We start from the raw sequence: 20,589 nt of genomic DNA, 5'->3' as shown, positions 1-20,589 counted from the left end.
CATGCCTCGTCCCTGTACCAAAGACGCCTCGTTCCAGTGGCCCCCAGGATTACAGGCCCGTGGCACTGACCTCCCACATCATGAAGACCCTGGAAAGGCTCATCCTGGACCAGCTGCGACCCATAGTAAGACCACATCTGGATCCCCTTCAGTTCGCTTATCAGCCTCGTCTCGGAACAGAGGACGCCATCATCTACCTGCTCAATCGTGTCTACACCCATCTGGACCAGCCGGCGAGCACTGTGAGGGTCATGATTTTTGACTTTTCCAGTGCTTTCAACACCATCAGGCCGACCCTCCTGGGTGATCAGTTAGCAGCGATGCAGGTGGATGCTTCTCTGGTGTCCTGGATTGTTGATTACCTGACAGGAAGACCACAATATGTACGTCTCCCACAGTGTGTGTCTGACAAGGTGATTAGCAACACAGGGGCACCACAGGGGACTGTCCTCTCCCCCTTCCTCTTCACCCTCTACACCACAGACTTCAGCCACTGCACAGAGACCTGCCATCTTCAGAAGTTTTCTGATGACTCTGCGGTGGTTGGATGCATCAGCAGGGATGATGAGACAGAGTACCGGGCTGTGGTCGACTCCTTTGTCACGTGGTGTGAGCAGAATCATCTGCAGCTCAACGTGGCAAAGACCAAGGAACTGATCGTGGACTTCAGGAAGACCAGGAAACACTTGACCCCTGTTTCAATCCAGGGGGTCAGTGTTGACATTGTGGAGGACTATAAATACCTTGGAGTACACATTGACAATAAACTGGACTGGGCTAAAAACACCACAGCACTTTACAGGAAGGGCCAGAGTCGTCTCTATTTTTTGAGGCGACTGAGGTCCTTCAACATCTGCCAGAAAATGCTGAGGATTTTCTATGAGTCTGTTGTGGCCAGTGCGATCCTCTATGCTGTTGCATGCTGGGGGAGCAGGCTGAGGGTCGCAGATGCCAACAGACTTAATAAACTGATCCGTAAGGCCAGCAATGTTGTGGGGATGGAGCTGGACTCCCTCAAGGTGGTGTCGGAGAGGCGGATGCTGTCCAAGATAAAGACAATGTTGGATAACACCTCCCACCCACTCCATGACATGTTGGTCAGTCACGGGAGCTCGTTCAGTGAAAGACTGAGATTACCGAAAAGCACCACTGAACGACACAGGAAATCATTCCTGCCTGTGGCCATCTCCCTGTACAACGCATCCACTTAACACACTGTTTGCTGCTACAGCTACACATGTTTCTTTTCCAAATATTTATTTATAAGTGACTTATGTATGTATGTATGTATATATATGTATATATTGTACTATTCTTAGTTAGCGTATTGTCTGTCTTGTCTTAATGTTGGTTTAAAATGGAGCACTGTAACAAAAAATAATTTCCCCCAGGGATCAATAAAGTATTCTGATTCTGATTCTGATTCTGAAATTCCCACGGTGTGCACTATGTCCTTCGAATATTGTGTGTACTTTTTGTTTTATACAGTTGTCAGCCAGGCATCTAACTATGAAAAAATTACACTCCAAAAGACCCCGGGCTTCTGACAAAACAACCCAGTAAGCCACCCCCATGCTCCTTCCCTGGTGTTAGTGTGACGCCCTGCATATTTAAAGGATTAGGATAAACTTCCGTTCTTACTGAATCTGTAACATTGCCTTGATCTGCCTACATCATTTTTTAAATAGTTTGCGTTGTTAAATGAGTTTTGTGTCACTGTGCACCAGTGTTGGTCAAGTTACTTGAAAAAAGTAATCAGTAACTAATTACTGATTACTTCCCCAAAAAAGTAATCCAGTCACTTTACTGATTACTTATTTTTAAAAGTAATTAATTACTTAGTTACTTAGTTACTTTTAAAAACACGATTTACAACCTGAATAGGTAAGAAAGCGATAGATCTTTCAGCCCAATTCTACTTTTTCTACATAATCCATCATACAAAATGTAATCAAATGAAAAAGTCTCTTTTTAAAACTTGTTTTATTAGTTTTAACCTTTTAACTTTATGCATCAAGCAAAAATTTAATTATATGCAACATTCTCTGACTGGAAGAAATTTGTTTAATATTTAAACCTATTTTCTGCACATTCCAGCACATAAAATATATATTTTTTGTGTGTTTACACTCACTCTTTCAAATAGATGCAAGTAAAACACAGCAGAAAATAAATAAAATCAAATTTTTTGTTTACATAGAAAGTAAAGGAAAAATGTCTTTGAGGTCTTTCCAGTGTTTTCGAAATTGTGTTTTTCAGATACACATCAAAACTTCACACAGAGAAACACACACACAAAACAACAAAATAAGTCAAATTACACGTCTCATTCCTTTTTTTGAGAATCTATGGGCTCAAAATGTGGTCATAAATATTTTGTACTTGTAAAAAAGATTTGTGCGTGCGTAAAAAAGATTTGTATGTGTAAAAAAGATTTGTGCGTGCGTAAAAAAGATTTGTATGTGTAAAAAAGATTTGTGGGTGTGTAAAAAAGATTTGTGTGTGGACTTAGCCCAAAAAAACCCCTGCAAGTTACAAATACGAATTTTGACCCTATTTTTCTTCCTTTAAGCTGATTGGTCAATGTCATGTCAATCACAAATTAAACAATCCAATCAGAGAACAGATGGGTTTGGCTGTCGGAGGGGCACTTTTTTGAACTGCAGGTCTTTGAAGGGTAATCTCTATATAAATATCCGATAGCAGTTAGGTCCCCTTACTTTCAGCAGCTGTTGAAAAGATAAAATTGTGGTATGTCAGTGGTTAGAAATACCATTATTACTTTAGGATTAGTTTAACACAAAGTCAGGGCTGACCCAGGACCATTGCTGTGAGTCACAGTGCGCAGCATAAAAGTCCTTTCACATCAGAGGCAGGATGTGCTGCTAATGCTAACTGCTAACTAAAAGCCAAGGATCCAGAATTTGTTGCTGGCTGCTGAGCTCTGTGGGTTTTTGCAGCAGCTCTACCTGTACTAGATGCACCTGCTCCTTGTCGTTTTTATCGCTGACTTTATGTGAACTACAAGAGTTTCTGTTTTTTTTGCTAGTTCTTCAAATGTTCAATAAAATCATGTATGCTAATTCATAACGAAGAAAGCTTTGTAACAAAGACCGTCATTTCCAAAACACTGCCTGCCCCCCCTGCGTCCGCAGCGCTGTTGAAAAGGCTGTGGAAGTCCCTGTATTAAACACGTAGACCTGTGAAACAACAATCACCAAACTCGGACGACAACAGACTGTTTTCCTTCGTGGTGATGAAGGAAAACGCTGGGTTGGCATGTAAAAGGGCATTTATTCCCTTCAAAGACCTGCAGTTCAAAAAAAGTGCCCCTCCGAGAGCCAAACCCATCTGTTCTCTGATTGGATTGTTACATTTGTGATTGACATGACATTTACCAATCAGATGAAAGGAAGAAAAATAGGGTCAAAATTCGTACTTGTAACTTGCAGGGTTTTTTTGGCTAAGTCCACACACAAATCTTTTTTACACACACACAAATCTTTTTTACACACACAAATCTTTTTTACACACACAAATCTTTTTTACACACACACAAATCTTTTTTACACACACAAATCTTTTTTACACACACACAAATCTTTTTTACACACACACAAATCTTTTTTACACACACAAATCTTTTTTACACACACACAAATCTTTTTTACACACACAAATCTTTTTTACACACACAAATCTTTTTTACGCATGCACAAATTTTTTTACACATACAAATCTTTTTTACACATGCACAAATTTTTTTTACACATACAAATCTTTTTTACAAGTACAAAACCGATTTACAAGTACAAAATATTTATGACCACATTTTGAGCCCATAAGAATCTCCCCACTTTTAGTTTTCATGGAAACAAACTTGTGTAATTGATGACATCATTTAAAATAACTTTGTCAGGCCAGTGAATAGCTGCCACATAAGTATAAATCTAAATCATACATGTGGGTAGGGGTGCATAGTCAGTAAAAGTCGCCAAGTCTCTGCCGAGCTCCAAACCTGCTCTGCCACAGACAGAAGCATCAAAAATGTGTGCTGGGAGCTTCATGGCAAGGATTTCTACAGCCAAGAAAATCTATATGTATGTGGCCAAGAACCTTAGTCCATGTAGGGCATCTTAGCACAGTTTACTTGTGTCAGCTAGTGGGAGGGCAGAGAGCGCAGCCTCTTCATTGTTTTATTGTAGAGTGACAGGAACTGCCTATGAGCTTCTAATCAGGCATTAGTGTTGACAGAAAATCTATCAAAGGAAATACATTGATGAAAATCAAAGAAGAGAAAATGTATGTGATGTTCCATTTTCCTGAGAACTGATTGGCTGTGATGACTCCTTCAAGTACCACATGCTACTTTGTCCTGCTAGTTAAGCCTGCTGTCTGTTCTCAGGCCTCCTCCTGTTTTACTGGCATATATCCGTCACCAGAGGGCTCCACTGACCTGCCTGCTGACATCAGAGCACACCCCTGTGTCATGTGACCTGGCAAAGCTGGACTCAGACCTGGCCCAGGCAAGTTCAAAGGCAGCTGTGGTAGAGAGAGCAGGGAGTATAGGCTGCATCCCAATTCAGGGTCTGCAGCCTTAAAGTATGCAGCCTTAACGGTCCACAAGGGCCGCGTACTCAAAGACCGCTAAGGCCGGAAGTGCGAGGCTTCTGAAATGGGACGGTCTAGCCTCTGTCGCGCTGCCCAGGTTGCCTAGCAACCATGATACTAACAGCTGGAAACGTTTCATACAGCTTTGTTTGACAGAAATGAAGGAGAAAATCTTTTGTTCATTTGTTTGTTTGTTTCTACATGAGCTTTGATTAGTTGAGTATCTGAGGCTGAGACCACAGGACTGTGAAATCATGATTATTGGGCGTCATTTCTGTACTGAACAGTCATTTAAGATTAGCTAGTAAATAACAATTAGCTCATGTTGCTCATGAGACTAAAGTCATCTTACTTTGGTAATGTAAATATAATATGGCCAATATAAAATATAAGTGATTTTATTTAATTAGGATAATTAGGGGTAAAAGTTTGAGTTATTGCTGTTAATTCTGGGGTGAATTTTAAGATAATAGGTAGTGTGGTTAAGTGAACAAAATGGGCTTAAACTGATGTGTTATATTTGTTGACTGTGGCGTCAGTCAGGCAAGTTTTAGTTCAGGGTACTCGGTTAAATTGTCCAGCAGAACGCGGTTCGGGCATCAAGGGATAACTGGAGGGCTGAGAGCTCACACGGATGCTTCTAAAAGTATATAAATTGATTTAGGACCGGAGCGCAGCTCCGTAGAGTGCAGTTTCGTTCAGCGTTTGGCACCGACTAATAGCTGCGGACGCGTGGTTATTTTTAGCCCGGAGTAGCCTTCCGCGGGGCTCGAACTCCCGTTAACAGGCGAGGCAAATCTAAGGGTGATGGCCTTAATATACTGCATTTTTTGATTGAAAGGGTGAGACCCGGCCGTTACCATTCAAACGTAGGGGACTGGTGAGCTTTAAGTATAGCTGAAAGCGTGTGGCGCCGGACGTGGAGCTCCTTCCTCTCTCACCTGCGGGAAGCGGTTATAAATTACTTTAGTGTTTAGAAATCTGACCGCGGCCGGAGAGGGCGTTCCCGACGCGGGGTTTATTGACCAGCAAGGCGAGGCCTGGGCTTGGAAGCTTTTAAATTAGTCAAAAAGTTAGGAATATCGGTATGGAAATAAAGAGAGAAATAAATGAGATAAGTGGTTCTGGCATGCGGTGTGTTTATGTCTATACGGGCCCGTGTATGTAAATAAAGTGTAAATACCGGTGGAGAAGTGTTTATATTGTTTAAAAAAGCTTGCATGTATAGACTTGGTTTTGTGTTTGTGGTGGTGCAGAAAAAAGAAAAGCGAGTCTCTCTCTGTCTCGAGCAGCTGCAAGGAGGGGGGCTTCTAACCCCGCAGTGTGTGGATGAGCAGAGAAAGAGAGAGAGGGGGGGCCGCGCATGTGCCCATTTAGTATTAAAGGAAAATGGGGGAAAACTGTTTTTCTCTATTTGTTTATATAAATAAAGTGTGAATCGGCTGTGTAAAGTGCTTACATTGATTATAACTGCGTGTGCTGTGAAAATGATTTAATGCAGAAGCTGAGTGTGTGACGATTGAATAAAGAGTGTGTTTGGTTTTATATTTTTAAAAAAGTAGAGAAACTGCAGTCTGTGGCGCAGCTTGAGAAGTTGTGAAGTGCATGAGAGCCGCGGCCAAGAAAAGGTGGGGGCTGTGAGTGTGTGTGTGTGACAGGAAGTTTGCATGCCCATACAAGGAGAGAGATGAGTTAAACTCTAGGCAGATAAAGCGAATGGAGGTTTTAAGAGAAAGAAATGAAAAGGATATTAATCGTATGTTTTAGTGCGTTAATACAGGTTACAGATAAATAAAGGTGGACTTCTCTCAACTTGGAATTTTGAGTACGGCGCCAAAACCAGTAGAGTAGCATAATTGGGAGAAAACAGGCCAGATTTTGGCTTAAAGTTTTAGAGCTTGACCTCGCACTTGTCCCCATCCTGAGAAGAAGCTCAAAGGACAGTTAATCTCCTGATGAAGACCAACAGAACATCGTGGACTGGAGAAGAATTTACAAGCAGCCAAAAGACAGTGCAACTGAACCGTTAACACTGAAACCAAACTGAAGGGACCAGCAGCATGGAAGGAACTACGAGATGGGAACATGCACTGTGAATTACAGGCTGGGCAGTTGAACGGTGGGAAAGCACTGGACACTGATTGTCAGATTTGCCATGCTTGGAGTAATCTTGAAAGAGACGACTGAAAGCATCAACAGAAAAGAAGAAACCACGTGATGAAACATGGACGGCGAAAGTGCAAGTACCCTCCTCGACTAAATCGGTTTCAGTTATGTACTGAAATATAAGAATGGACATTAGAGGCTTCTTTCAAAGAAAAACTCAGGCTGGGACTTAATCCAAAAGGAAAATACTGAAGAGAAACAGAGAAGAAACGGACTGTGTTTGCTGGAGAATTCAAGACAACAAAAGGACACTGAGAGAAGAGGACAGGGACCAGTGAGAGGTGAAGCCGGACGAGTTCGACTGCGAGAATACAGGGTATAATTGGAGTGAAATGAAAACCTGAACTCATGATGGTGTTTAGAGATGTCCACCAGAAAACTAAAGAGGTAAACAAAAAGAAGGTAAAATGAAGAGAGAAAATAACTGACAATTACATGAATGAATGGAAAACACAGATAGTTTTGAATTAAGAAATCAGTGAAATGATGCATGAATTAATCCTGACTATAACATACAGAGGCAATGAAGAAAGCAGCTTACACTCACTGAACATTAACAAAAATACATAGGAAAAGCAATGAAGACCAGCTTACACTTATACACATGACATAAGCTGGTATGTCTGACCAGAGAGAGGGAAACTGGTAGTTTAAGTACTCGTGATAATAATAAAATGTCTCAGTTGTGTTTCTTCAGGTGCAAAACAGACCTGGATCGATTCTCCACATGCAGCGGTCGGAAGAAAGTTATAGGTCAACATGATTGAATATGTTAAGGCAAGTTTCTGGTTGAATTGTTCACAGTGCCATGTCTCCATAAACCTGACAAGTGGGCCCTAACTTCTGGCTGAGGACCAGGAATGCTGTTAATAAGGTGGGGACTTAAAATTTGAGTTAGCAAATTTGGGAAAGAAAACTGACGGCTTAAGTGGAGAAATGTGCAGGAGTCTGAAACACTGCAAAAGTAACATATGCAAATTCACATACACAAGCAGAAAATGCATTTACCTTACAAGGACAAGCTCATAGAGATTAATGCAGAGACATTGATTAAACCTGGCTAAGAACACAAACATACGCAATGAAGAACAGCTTGCTGTTTGTATGAGTGATAGAATGGTGTGAATGTTTAATAGAATGCATTTGAGTTTGAAGTTGAGGAAATTGCATGATTATATGTTGTCGTAAGGGGGTTATGTCTTATGTTGAATCTAAGTATGTTAAAGTGCATAAAGGGGGTGATTGTTGTGTGCAAATTGTGTGGTTTTAACAAGACTTTCGGTGTATTGAGGAGGTGAAATTATGTGAGTTGACCCGGGAGTGTCAGGACTGCGGTGGCAATATTTGTGTGTTTGAGGTTGTTGAGGTTGTGGTGATGGGTTGATTCTGTCAGTGAGGTTCGGGTTGTTGTTGTTTTTGTTTTTAATAGAGGGAGTTTTAGGAAACATGGACATGTCTGAGAGGGGCCCATTATTTTTGTAACAGTGCACTCAGAGAAAACCTGTCAGGTGATTTTGTTTTGTGTTTTTATGAGCTAATAATCAGCTCTCTTTTTTCTCGTTTTTGTTCTAAGCAGGCCTGCAACAGTGAATAACAGCGCTGACAAATTCTCGGCAAGAGCAAATATAAGGTGGGCTTTCCAGATTACAACTGGCTGAGGAGAAAGCTACCTGTGGGGACCTGATCAGGTCGTAAGTCCCTGTCTAAAAGGATTGTAGCGAGTCAATCCAGTCCAAAACCTAAGGAACTATTTTTACAGGAAAATAAAAATGAAGGAGCTCATTTTGCTGAGGGTGGAGAATCTGATCACTTGCGCGGGAGGCTCCGCTATTAGCAAAATATGGTGTGACTGCATGTGAGTGAATGTGTGACTGGATGAAGGAGGGGAGGAATAAATGTGGACAAACAATTTGCTTTTACCAGAGAAAGTTTCTGTTTTATTGAGTTGGGTTAGATTATGGGATTATAGTATACTGGTATTGTTGGGAGAATGCCAAATGCTAAAGGGGGTATGTGTCAAAATAAAGGAAATGTGTCAAAATAAAGGGGGAATTTAGGGTTTAATAATTTAATTGTTTAATCATTTGGGATCATTGTATGACTTTTGGGTTTTTGGTCATTTGGATATGGTAAAACAGAAACTGTTATTTTTATGTTAAGGTTAAAGGAGTAAAGTGAACTGAATCCTGTTTATTAGATACAGTGCCAGTGGTTTTAAAGCTGTATGCAAATCTTAGAGGGAAATTGTGGGACACGTTGACAAAAAGATATGCTTTGGGGAAAATGAGTGAGGGTTGAAGAAGGAGAACAGGTTTGATTTCTTTTTTGATTTTTAGAAGTAGTGGTTATAAGGTAGGCTTACACATACAGATATTACATAGATTTATTTTTAGGATAAAGGGGAGAGCTTATAAATAGAGATGATTTTTATACATATTGCATTTTGTGCCTTTAAAGGAGTTGTGGCTCAATTCGTCTCTTGAGGGTCACGAGCCTTTGGCCAGCGCTATGATTGGCCAATCTACTGTGAGGATGATATGAGTTATTGAAGGATTGCACACGCTTACAGACACAGAGTCCAGAAACACACATGAGAGTATTGATTCCAGGCAAGAGGCCTCAAATTCGTTTAGCTTTTAACTGAACTTAAAGACGGACCAAAGAGGAAGGAAAGCATATATTTTGGTTACGTCTGATAAACTAGAATTAGAAGGTATTTTTACCTTAAAAGGAGCAAAATGAAATAAAAAGAGCTATATCAAAAACAGGTTATAACATAGGAAATGTGAGGGTAAAGTGAAGTTAGTGTTAACACACAGGAGTTGGTTGTAGGCAGCATTTAGCTATGATGAAATTTATGCAGGAGTAATTGCTTATATGTTTAAACTCAATTGATTAAAGTGGAAATGGGGTTTTGTTTCCGTTGTAGAAGATCTCTGGATCACAAGAGGGCTTCTTTTTATTTAATTTTGTTTTAAAGCTTTATTTTTGATTTTTGATTCATATTTTGAACAGTGCACTGATTTTTGTTTGTGAATCTTTTCTTTAAGCAGATCTGCACATCGGAAATTACAAGCATTACACGTCGGCGAGAAAATTGTTGCAAGTGAGTTTCTCCACATTAAAATGGGCTCAGGTGAAAGCCACTTATTGGGACAATTAGAAAATGAGGGCCCCTGCCTAAGAAGGATTCAGCGAGGTAATCCGATCTAAAGTTCTTGTTTTTTTTTTTGAAATGACGTCATTTTGCTGAGGGCGGAAATCTAAATGCGGCGATGGTTTCCACTATCAGCAAAGAAAGAAAGAATGGATGAATGAATGGGTGAATGAATGAAAGACTGGAAATAAAAACAAACTGACTGACTGGTAAAAGCTGACAAGACTTGACCACGACTCAAGGTTAACCTCCACCTAGATAGGCCAAAAGGGTGGATGAATTTATGTGTGTTTCTTTTTACAGGAGCAGAAGGATGACAGCAACATCTGAGGTTGCATGACGATTTAACTTTTAAATGTTCCTTTCTGTGTTTGTGAATCTACCAGGGTGGTTGTTCAGGGGTTTGTGTTGTGTTGCTCACAGAGATAACTGTGAGAAAGTGTGTACACACCTGCGCAGCGCTAACATTTCCATTTTTTCTACAGCATTACAGTTCTTCATGTGATTTGATGATGTGATTTCTAACAGAACAATTGGTGGATGTTTGTTTCTTTATTACAGGTTATGAGTTGCTGATGCTGCTACACTGTGTTGTTGGGAAAATGTTGAAGGTTAGCATTCTTTCTACAGCTATGGATGGCTAACTTTATGGTGTTTTTATGGCACCTCTGGAATGTGGATGGCCGACGCCTGCCCACCACACGATCAATGTGGTTTGATAATGTTTGTTTTGCTTTTGTTAAGAGTGCATGCGGAGGATTCAGTAGAAAACAGACAAGTGACATGAGAAAACAAATAAGGGATGCAGTTTCTATGGAACAGTTTACTAGGGGGCTCATAGTGATAAAACAAGTGGAGTGACATTGCTTAAGGGAAGTCACTAATTAAATTCGGGATAAAATAAATTGCGGCAATAATAGTGATGTAATGATTTGGGAAATCCTGAACGTGATACTTGTCTGTCGTGCTGAGTACTTTGTCACTTTCATGATCTATAGTTGGTTATAAATAAGATGTTTGATTTAACAGATTAGTTTTCCAGGATACAGGTTCCAGGTGGAGCTGGGAGTTAAATGAGCTTAACATGTAACTGCTGACTGATGTTTTACACAAGCTTACAGGTTGGCAGGAGATTGTTTTAGAGAGAATGTGTAACGTTCTTGTACAGGTCTCAGTGGGGAGACCCAGAGGAGGTGAGTATCATAAAGTGTAAAGGTCACTCCTTGGGGACTGGCATGGTGGCCAGAGGAAATCAGGAAGCCGATCGAGCGGCGAAAGAGGTAGCCGGCTATAAAGCACTACGGCAAGAACTAGGAATCAACATGTTAGAGGAGGCCAGGAAGGCCCAAGAGGAGGCGGCCCCGGAAGAGAAGGGGGTCTGGAAGAGTCGAGGAGCATGGGAAGAAGGAGGTCTTTGCCGAGGACCTGATGGACGACCGGTATTGTCTGCCGACCTAGCGGAACAGAAGATTGCAGAAGCACATGGGCTTGGCCATGTGGGTGTGGCCCAGATGGAGAGACATCTGTGCCATTGGTGGCATCCCTTTTTGAAGGATATGATTAAGGAGAAAGCCAGGACGTGCCTGATTTGTGGGAGGCACAATCCGAAGCCAGTGATTAAACCAGAGGCAGGTAAGTTCCCCATTCCAGAAAGACCAGGTGAAGAGATTGTCATTGATTTCACTGACATGATCGACGTGGGACCAGGAGAAGTCCGGTATTTGCTGGTAAGTGTGGATGCTCTGACGGGATGGCCCGAAGCGTGGCCAACAAAGAGGGAGGATGCAAAAAGTGTGATTAAGTGTTTAATCAATCATTACATCCCCGGCCATGGGTTTCCCAAAAGAATTAGGTCAGACAATGGAACTCATTTCAAAAATAAAGATTTGGCAGAAGTAGAACAGAAGCTGGGGTTGCAGCACCGATTTGGGACGGTGTATCATCCTCAGTCCCAGGGGAAGGTGGAAAGAATGAATCTAAACCTGAAAAACAAAATAGCCAAAATTTCTGCTCAGACGGGGCTAAATTGGGTTGCAGCCCTGCCAATTGCATTGATGATAATAAGATGTTGTGTTAATCAATCTACAGGTTTCACACCATATGAGCTGTTGACAGGACGACAGTTTCCAGGTCCTTGGACAACAGTCCCGACGGAAGAAAGTATGAAAATTAACAGAAAACATGCAGAATATTGGAAAGAATTAAAAGCTCTTGTGTCTAGTTTCACACAACAGGTTGCAGCAGGAGTGACCACGGTGGACAGGTCCGCACCCGACGCCAAGGTGGTGTGGCTGAAGGTCATCAAGCGAAAGTAGAGAGACCCGAGGTGGACGGGGCCATTCGAGGTGACGGCTCGAACCACCAGTGCGGTTCAACTGAAGGGAAAGGGGGAGACCTGGTTCCATTGGTCTCAATGTGCAGGGGCTGACGAAAGCTTACTCGAGATAAGCTCCGCCCAAAGTAACACAGGGGGGAACAGAGAAGCAGAATAATCCTCTCCCCCTGTGCAGCGGTTCTTCCCAGTAGTCTACCTGGGGAGACGAAGAAAGAAGAGGAGTGTCACGAGCTAAGCATCAATTCATTCCAGGCTCCTTATAGGCTAGGGCTCTAGTCTAAAGTAATTGATAGTTTAAAGGAATCGTAATAGTTTGTACGTTAATCGCATACTATTATACTCATAACTTTATACGCTTATCACGAAGTTTAAAGTAAAAGTAAAAGAGCCTGGGTACAGTGATCATGAAACTGTAGGAAAATTGGAAAATAACGGGGATGTTGGGGTTGATAAGTGTTATAACGTGTTTGTTTGTTAGGTTGGACTCGCAAGCGAGCCCAAGAGGAGGAGTTGTCAAGAAAAACATGTTATTTTACTGTCACTTTGTTATCATTTACATGCACTGTCATTATTTCATCATTACTTCATTAGTCTGTATTAGTTTATCATCAGTATTATCATGTATCATTTATCATTGAGTAAATCTGCTTAATCTTGTATTCTAGAGCACGCAGAATAAGACACATTCCTCTGTAATATTCTATCATGCAAAAAACCACCAGCATAGCTGCAGCTCCAGGCGGACCACAGTAACCAATTGATTACATCAGATTGTTGCAACATCCTCCTGGTTATATAAGGATACTTGGACTTTCTTTGGCCTGGACGACAATCTCACATAACTGCACACTCGATACACAATTGTTTATGTTCTTAGATACTGATGATTGAAAACATCTGGTTGTAATTCTGGGAAAATGTTGTTGTTCTGGAGATAGAGGAGATAGGGGAATTCTTCTGACGTCATAAATGGCTATAAAGTTTGCTGTAACAGGGCAGTGGGATGAAGACGTCTTCCCACACTTGTACTATCAGTGTGTGTTTAATAAATCACTTTTTTGGACTTTTTTTTTTTGCTTATTTTTCCTTCCAAACCAAAAGAACCTTTACATTACTTCTTCAAAAAAGTAACTGAGTTACAATATTCTAAAAGTAATTAATTACTTGAAAAGTAACTATTGCATTACTTTTAAAAAAACATTTAACCCTCTGGGGTCCAGGGTATAATTGTCCATTTTAACTACTTTTGATCTTCCCTCCACATTTTACCTTTAAAAACTATTTACTTTGTTTGGTCTCATCCTTTTCAGCACAACCTCACGTGTCTGAATTTACAGTCATGTTTTCATTTTGACAAACTGTATTAACACAATTGATCTACAATCAGTCAAAACACATAAAACCAGAGTAGAAAAAGTGATATTTTTTACTGTAACAACCACAAGCATGTTTAATGAATCATATTTCATAACTTTAAATGCAAATATAAATTATATAAATTGTCAAAGTTATTTGCATTCATTTACCTTCTACCTTGATTTTTCGATAACCATTTCAAACTATTTACAGAACAATCAGCTGTTCTTCAATAAGATGCCACAAATTATTTGTGCCACTGTGAAAACATCACAGCCTGATACCTGCAGGTCTGACAGCAGCAGGTGCATCACTCCTGTTTTACCTGGAGACAGCAGTCGCCTCATTGTTCTGACACACAACACAGAACTACACACTTACTACACAAGAAAACACATTAACTACACACTCCAAACACGCTAAACGTCACAAATCTCACATCTCAAAACTCTTTCTCTCTCTCTCTCCCTCTCTCTCTCGCCGTTACTCCTAAAACTTCCCTTGGTTTTTTTTGTTTTGTTTTTTTTTCCCTCATAAGCAGAGAGTGCTCGCTGCGCAGTCCTTAGACAGTAAACGTGACGAAACTATTGAGGAAAAAACGCCGCGTATATATAGTTTATCATGACTCTGGTTTTACGTGGCCTATCAACACAGTTTATAAACTGGTATATGTCACCTTGTTGCTTTGTCTTTAAGTGGTCATGTGATTGGCTTACCACGACTACTTTATTCTTCCTCAGTCAAACAGCAGCACTCATGCGATTGTTTTGCCCCCTGAGCTCCAGGTGTTGTGCTAGACAGAGATCGTGATCACCGTCCACGGGAGCGCAGCTGCTTAAAGCTGCAGCGTCCAGATTACTTACAGCTACTTCCTGCAGCTGATATAAGATGCGGTAAACTGAAAACAGCTTCAACCGTCTGTTTGTTGAAATAGTAACAGACCGCATTTTCTTGTTAGTAACTGTAATGGCGTTGTAACGATGGGAATAGTAATTAGTTAGATTACTCGTTACTGAAAAAAGTAACGCCGTTTGTAACGCCTTGACAGGGAGTGCAGAATTATTAGGCAAGTTGTATTTTTGAGGAATAATGTTATTATTCAACAACAACCATGTTCTCAATGAACCCAAAAAACTCATTAATATCAAAGCTGAATGTTTTTGGAAGTAGTTTTTAGTTTGTTTTTAGTTTTAGCTATTTTAGGGGGATATCTGTGTGTGCAGGTGACTATTACTGTGCATAATTATTAGGCAACTTAACAAAAAACAAATATATACCCATTTCAATGATTTATTTGTACCAGTGAAACCAATATAACATCTCCACATTCACAAATATACATTTCTGACATTCAAAAACAAAACAAAAACAAATCAGCGACCAATATAACCACCTTTCTTTGCAAGGACACTCAAAAGCCTGCCATCCATGGATTCTGTCAGTGTTTTGACCTGTTCACCATCAACATTGCGTGCAGCAGCAACCACAGCCTCCCAGACACTGTTCAGAGAGGTGTACTGTTTTCCCTCCTTGTAAATCTCACATTTGATGATGGACCACAGGTTCTCAATGGGGTTCAGATCAGGTGAACAAGGAGGCCATGTCATTAGTTTTTCTTCTTTTATAGCCTTTCTTGCAGCCACGCTGTGGAGTACTTGGACGTGTGTGATGGAGCATTGTCCTGCATGAAAATCATGTTTTTCTTGAAGGATGCAGACTTCTTCCTGTACCACTGCTTGAAGAAGGTGTCTTCCAGAAACTGGCAGTAGGACTGGGAGTTGAGCTTGACTCCATCCTCAACCCGAAAAGGCCCCACAAGCTCATCTTTGATGATACCAGCCCAAACCAGTACTCCACCTCCACCTTGCTGGCGTCTGAGTGGGACTGGAGCTCTCTGCCTTTACCAATCCAGCCACGGGCCCATCCATCTGGCCCATCAAGACTCACTCTCATTTCATCAGTCCATAAAACCATAGAAAAACCAGTCTTGAGATATTTCTTGGCCCAGTCTTGACGTTTCAGCTTGTGTGTCTTGTTCAGTGGTGGTCGTCTTTCAGCCTTTCTTACCTTGGCCATGTCTCTGAGTATTGCACGCCTTGTGCTTTTGGGCACTCCAGTGATGTTGCAGCTCTGAAATATGGCCAAACTGGTGGCAAGTGGCATCTTGGCAGCTGCACGCTTGACTTTTCTCAGTTCATGGGCAGTTATTTTGCGCCTTGGTTTTTCCACACGCTTCTTGCGACCCTGTTGACTATTTTGAATGAAACGCTTGATTGTTCGATGATCACGCTTCAGAAGCTTTGCAATTTTGAGACTGCTGCATCCCTCTGCAAGATATCTCACTATTTTTGACTTTTCTGAGCCTGTCAAGTCCTTCTTTTGACCCATTTTGCCAAAGGAAAGGACGTTGCCTAATAATTATGCACACCTGATATAGGGTGTTGATGTCATTAGACCACACCCCTTCTCATTACAGAGATGCACATCACCTAATATGCTTAATTGGTAGTAGGCTTTCGAGCCTATACAGCTTGGAGTAAGACAACATGCATGAAGAGGATGATGTGGACAAAATACTCATTTGCCTAATAATTCTGCACTCCCTGTACTTGTAACGCCGTTACTTGTAACACCGTTATTCCCATCACTGGTCATTACACATGTCTAAATACAGGGCAACAAAATACAGTTTGCATCTAATCAGTAAGTGCAATAAAAGCAGATGATATAAAAGGAAGTTCAGTAGAGAGCAAATATACAGATGTACTGATATATACAGACAAGGGTAGTACTGGTGATGGCCAGAGGGGCCGATGGCGCGATATGGCAGCCTCGCTTCTGTCAGTCTGCCCCAGGGCAGCTGTGGCTACAACTGTAGCTGCCTCCACCAGTGTGTGAATGTGAGAGTGAATGAATAGTGGTATTGTAAAGGGCTTTGGGTGCCTTGAAAAGCGCTATATAAATCCAATCCATTATTATTATTATTATTATTATTATTAGTATAAATAGTGAAATAGTTATGAACAGAGATCAAACATACAGCTGAACTACAGACAAATGTATAGCATACAGATGTTTATATTGCTGTACAGACGGGCAGATATACAGGTGTACTATGGACAAATATACAGATGTGCTACATATATACAGATGTAGCAGTGTGAGATAAACAGATCTACAGAGTGCTATGAATATATCTACAGCAGTGGAAGTGTAGCTCTCTGAACAGACTATAATAGTGAACAGTGTAGGCACTATAACAGAGACTATGTCCGTGTCCTAAAACTATAGCAGTAACCCATGTGAACATATGGTGAATGTTGAGAAAGAAATTATCATGGTCACTGGGAGGAGGAGTGTAGAAGGGATCACTGAGTGTGGATGGAAAGGTTCAGCGGGGACTGAGTTCAGTAGGGTGACAGCTGTGGGGAAGAAGCTCTTCCTAAACCTGCTGGTTTTAGTCTGAAGGCTCCTGTAGCGCCTTCTGGAGGGGAGGAGCTGGAGGCAGGATGAGAGGAGTCCCTGAGAATGATGCATGCTCGGCTAACCCTAACCCTCTTGTGGACATCCTCAGTGGCAGCAAGTGGAGTCCCTGTGATGCGTTGGTTTTCACCACCAGCTGCAGTGCCTTGCGCTCAGCAACAGAGCAGTTTGCATACCAGACTGTGACACAGTTGGTTATGATGCTCTCTATCACACAGCGGTAGAAGTTAACCAGTATATGAGTAGACAGGTGGTTCTTCTTCAGTGTCCCCAAGAACTTGAAGCTGGAGCATTAGAAGGAAAAGCATGTCTTTGTGCCCCCCTCTCCCTATTAATGCCCTACGTGGCCCCCTGGCAACACTTTGCTAGACCCGCCCCTGCACAGTTACCAGCTGTCAGCTACTTAGAAAAGGATCCTGGTGTTATTTGTCTCTCAGAAACAGTTCATAACTTCCCTTCAACTCATTCATGTCACCTAAAAGGTAAACCTGTTTCTCCATCACCTGTTCAGCTCTGATGATTCAGTAAGGACATCTCCTGGTTTCATCTTCATGTTTCCCTCTCACCACATATCCAAACTGACATCATGACCAGCAGCTTTACAGCTGTGGCTCCAGCAAACATCAGCTGATACTAGAAATTAATATTAAATAAATTCTAACAACAGCTGATCAAGCTTAAACGTGCTGCTGTTGTTTAGCCTGACATCCGCTGGTTTCCTCTTTCTGGCGCAAAGTGGGCGATAAACAAACAAGAGAGACGTAACTTGCATGTCTTGTGTCTTTTTCCATTCTAGCTGTAGTCTGGGACAAACTGTGTTCCTTTTCAGCTCAATACGAAACGCGTAATATTTTCTCTGAATGCGGGACGATTCTGTTTTTTACGGAACGGTTGGAAACTCTAATAACTAACCTTATGAATAAAGTTCAACATCACGAACATCATAGCACCCACCCAACTGTACTGTATAGAAACTCGGTCATGCTAGCTAGTACGCAGTACGAGTTATTGTAACTGACTGTAAAAAGTCAGCACAACGAAACAGTTTGTGTGTTTGCTGATGTTTGTTGAGCTGATAGATACGTTGCATTTGAAATTACCTGCCACAACATGTTACTCCCTTTACGTTTGATCGTCTTCTGTAGGGCTCGTTAGATGCTGGAGTACAGCAACCACAACTTACGGACAGCTGCAGTCGTTGCAGAGCTGTGCCAAAAAAACAAAACCACACAGTGGCCCACTTGGACCCGTTACTATGGCACATGTCATCTCTTTGTATGTGACGTCCCCTGGTGATTATTTTAAAGAGGACTGAAGGCTCAGAGTGACAAAAACAATAAGTCCCTGTAAATTTGTTAAAGCAAAAGTAACGAGAAAATGTAAGGAGTCCAAAGTACAGATATTTGTTTAAAATGTATTGAGGAAAAGTAAAAAGTATTCCAGTAAAGTACAGGTACCTTAAAGTTCTACTTTAGTATAGTGGAGTACAAAGTATATGTACTTTGTTGCTTCCCCCTTGTGATGAACTGAGGCGAGTGAGCTGTGCAGCTCTTTGGATGTTCTGGGCTGTTTGGTGACCTCTTGAATTAGTCGTGGCTGGACGGCCACTCCTGGAAGGTTCACGGCTGTTCCGGTTTGGTGGAGTGCCATAGCTTTAGACATGGCGTTATAACCCACACTGACAGATCTCAATTCATTTGTTTCTGATTTCTTAGGATGCTGGCATGATGTCTGGCTTTTGACCAGTGAAACTTCCCTTTCTGTCAGTGTAAAGAAGTGACATGTTTAACTGTTTTTCTACTTGATAAAGAAAAAGCTGCTGTGACAAAGACAGAAATCTGTTGGCACGGCTTTTTGTACTTAAATCGTAAGAAATAAATGTGTAAAATCACAGAAAAAAGCCCTGACAGCTCATTGCCCACACTGCAGTTTTTTCCTTTTGTTTTGAAAAAAGTAAAGTCTATAACTACTGTGTTACTAACCCTCATGTCTGCTGCATTTCCGCTCGTCAGACTCACCTAATGAGATGGCTGGAACTGTTTCTTTTTGGCGAGGTGTCTGATGTCAGCTGGCTGTGATCGTGATGGTGCTGCTCAAAGCTGTTTTTTAGCTTTGAGCTCGTACTTGTTTTGCAGCCCAATTATTTCCATTGGAAGGTGTCTGGCACATCAGATGGTTGTACATTAAATGGCGTAGCAAACATGTCCAATTCCTTTTGGATATTCTCCACATCTTGAAACCTCTCCTGCTTGAATGAGTTTTGCACACTCACTGGCATATTCAGTTGTAACGTCAGGCTTTTGCTCTTGCAGGGTGGGAAAGTGTACAGTGTTTCCCTTTTCCAGTTGTCCTTGCCACAGCCTTAACTTCACTTCAAATGATTCCACATTTGAAAGCAGAGAGTTGATGAGCTGGTTGGGACCTTGCAGCTTGATGTTTAATTCAATTTCAATTCAATTTTATTTATATAGCGCCAAATCACAACAAAAGTCGCCTCAAGGCGCTTCATAAAGCTCTGACATGTGCTTGGTGATGTTCACCATGAAGCCAGGTCACTGAGGAAATTGCCATCACTGAGCTCAATGACAGGTTTCCCCTTTATCTCCATGAAGCGTCTGACTTCTTCCCACAGTGTATAAAATCATGCAAGCATATTAGCACAACTCAGCCATCGCACTTCACAGTGATAAACCAGATGGCTGTACTCTGACTGAAGCTTGCTGAGTAGCTCCTTGAACTGACGGTTGTTCAACCCTCTGCTTTTGTTTGTGGTGGACACGACGGTTTCATCACAGCGTTAAGCTTCATGGAATGTGCACACAGACTCTTTGATGTGTGACGCAGTGTCAGCTGTTCCCTTAAAGTTATCTCTTTCTTGTCTTAGTGGCGCTGTCACTTGGTGTTCGCACTCTCTGCGGTAGAGTATCACTTCCTGTGCCTGTTCCAACACACAGTGGTGTTTTTGAGTAGCTTATCTACATAGCAACTTAATTAAAATTTTTTAGATAACTTCCTTTTTCATTGTATAATCTTCACGTGCTTCATCTGAAGCACACTCTCTGTGTTCTCACTCCCTAATTTGTGGCCAAAGTATTCACTCACTTTACAGTTTCGCTATCTTAGCTTAGCTCGTAGCCAACTTGCTAGAAGAATTGCCTCTTTAAACTTAAAACTGCTGGCTAAGGGTAAATATAAATCCAGTAAAATCCTAATTCAAGTCACCAGTAATGACACCCGGTTACGTCAGCTGGAGGTAGGGCTGGGCGATATGGCCCAAAATTCATATCTTGATATTCTTTAGCTGGATGGCAATATACGATATACATCTCGATATTTTTTTTAAAGCCATAAAGTAAGAACAAAACGAGAGTTCTTAGTCAAACCTGTGTCCCAGCTCGCACACAGGCACTTTTATTAACGTACAGCGCAGATATACATGAACAAAATTACTCCAAAATAAATTATCAGTATGTATTAAATA

This window comes from Astatotilapia calliptera, chromosome 16 (genome assembly GCF_900246225.1).
Source record: "Astatotilapia calliptera chromosome 16, fAstCal1.2, whole genome shotgun sequence".
NCBI classification, from domain to species: domain Eukaryota; kingdom Metazoa; phylum Chordata; class Actinopteri; order Cichliformes; family Cichlidae; genus Astatotilapia; species Astatotilapia calliptera.
Note: the sequence above shows the minus strand (reverse complement) of the source record.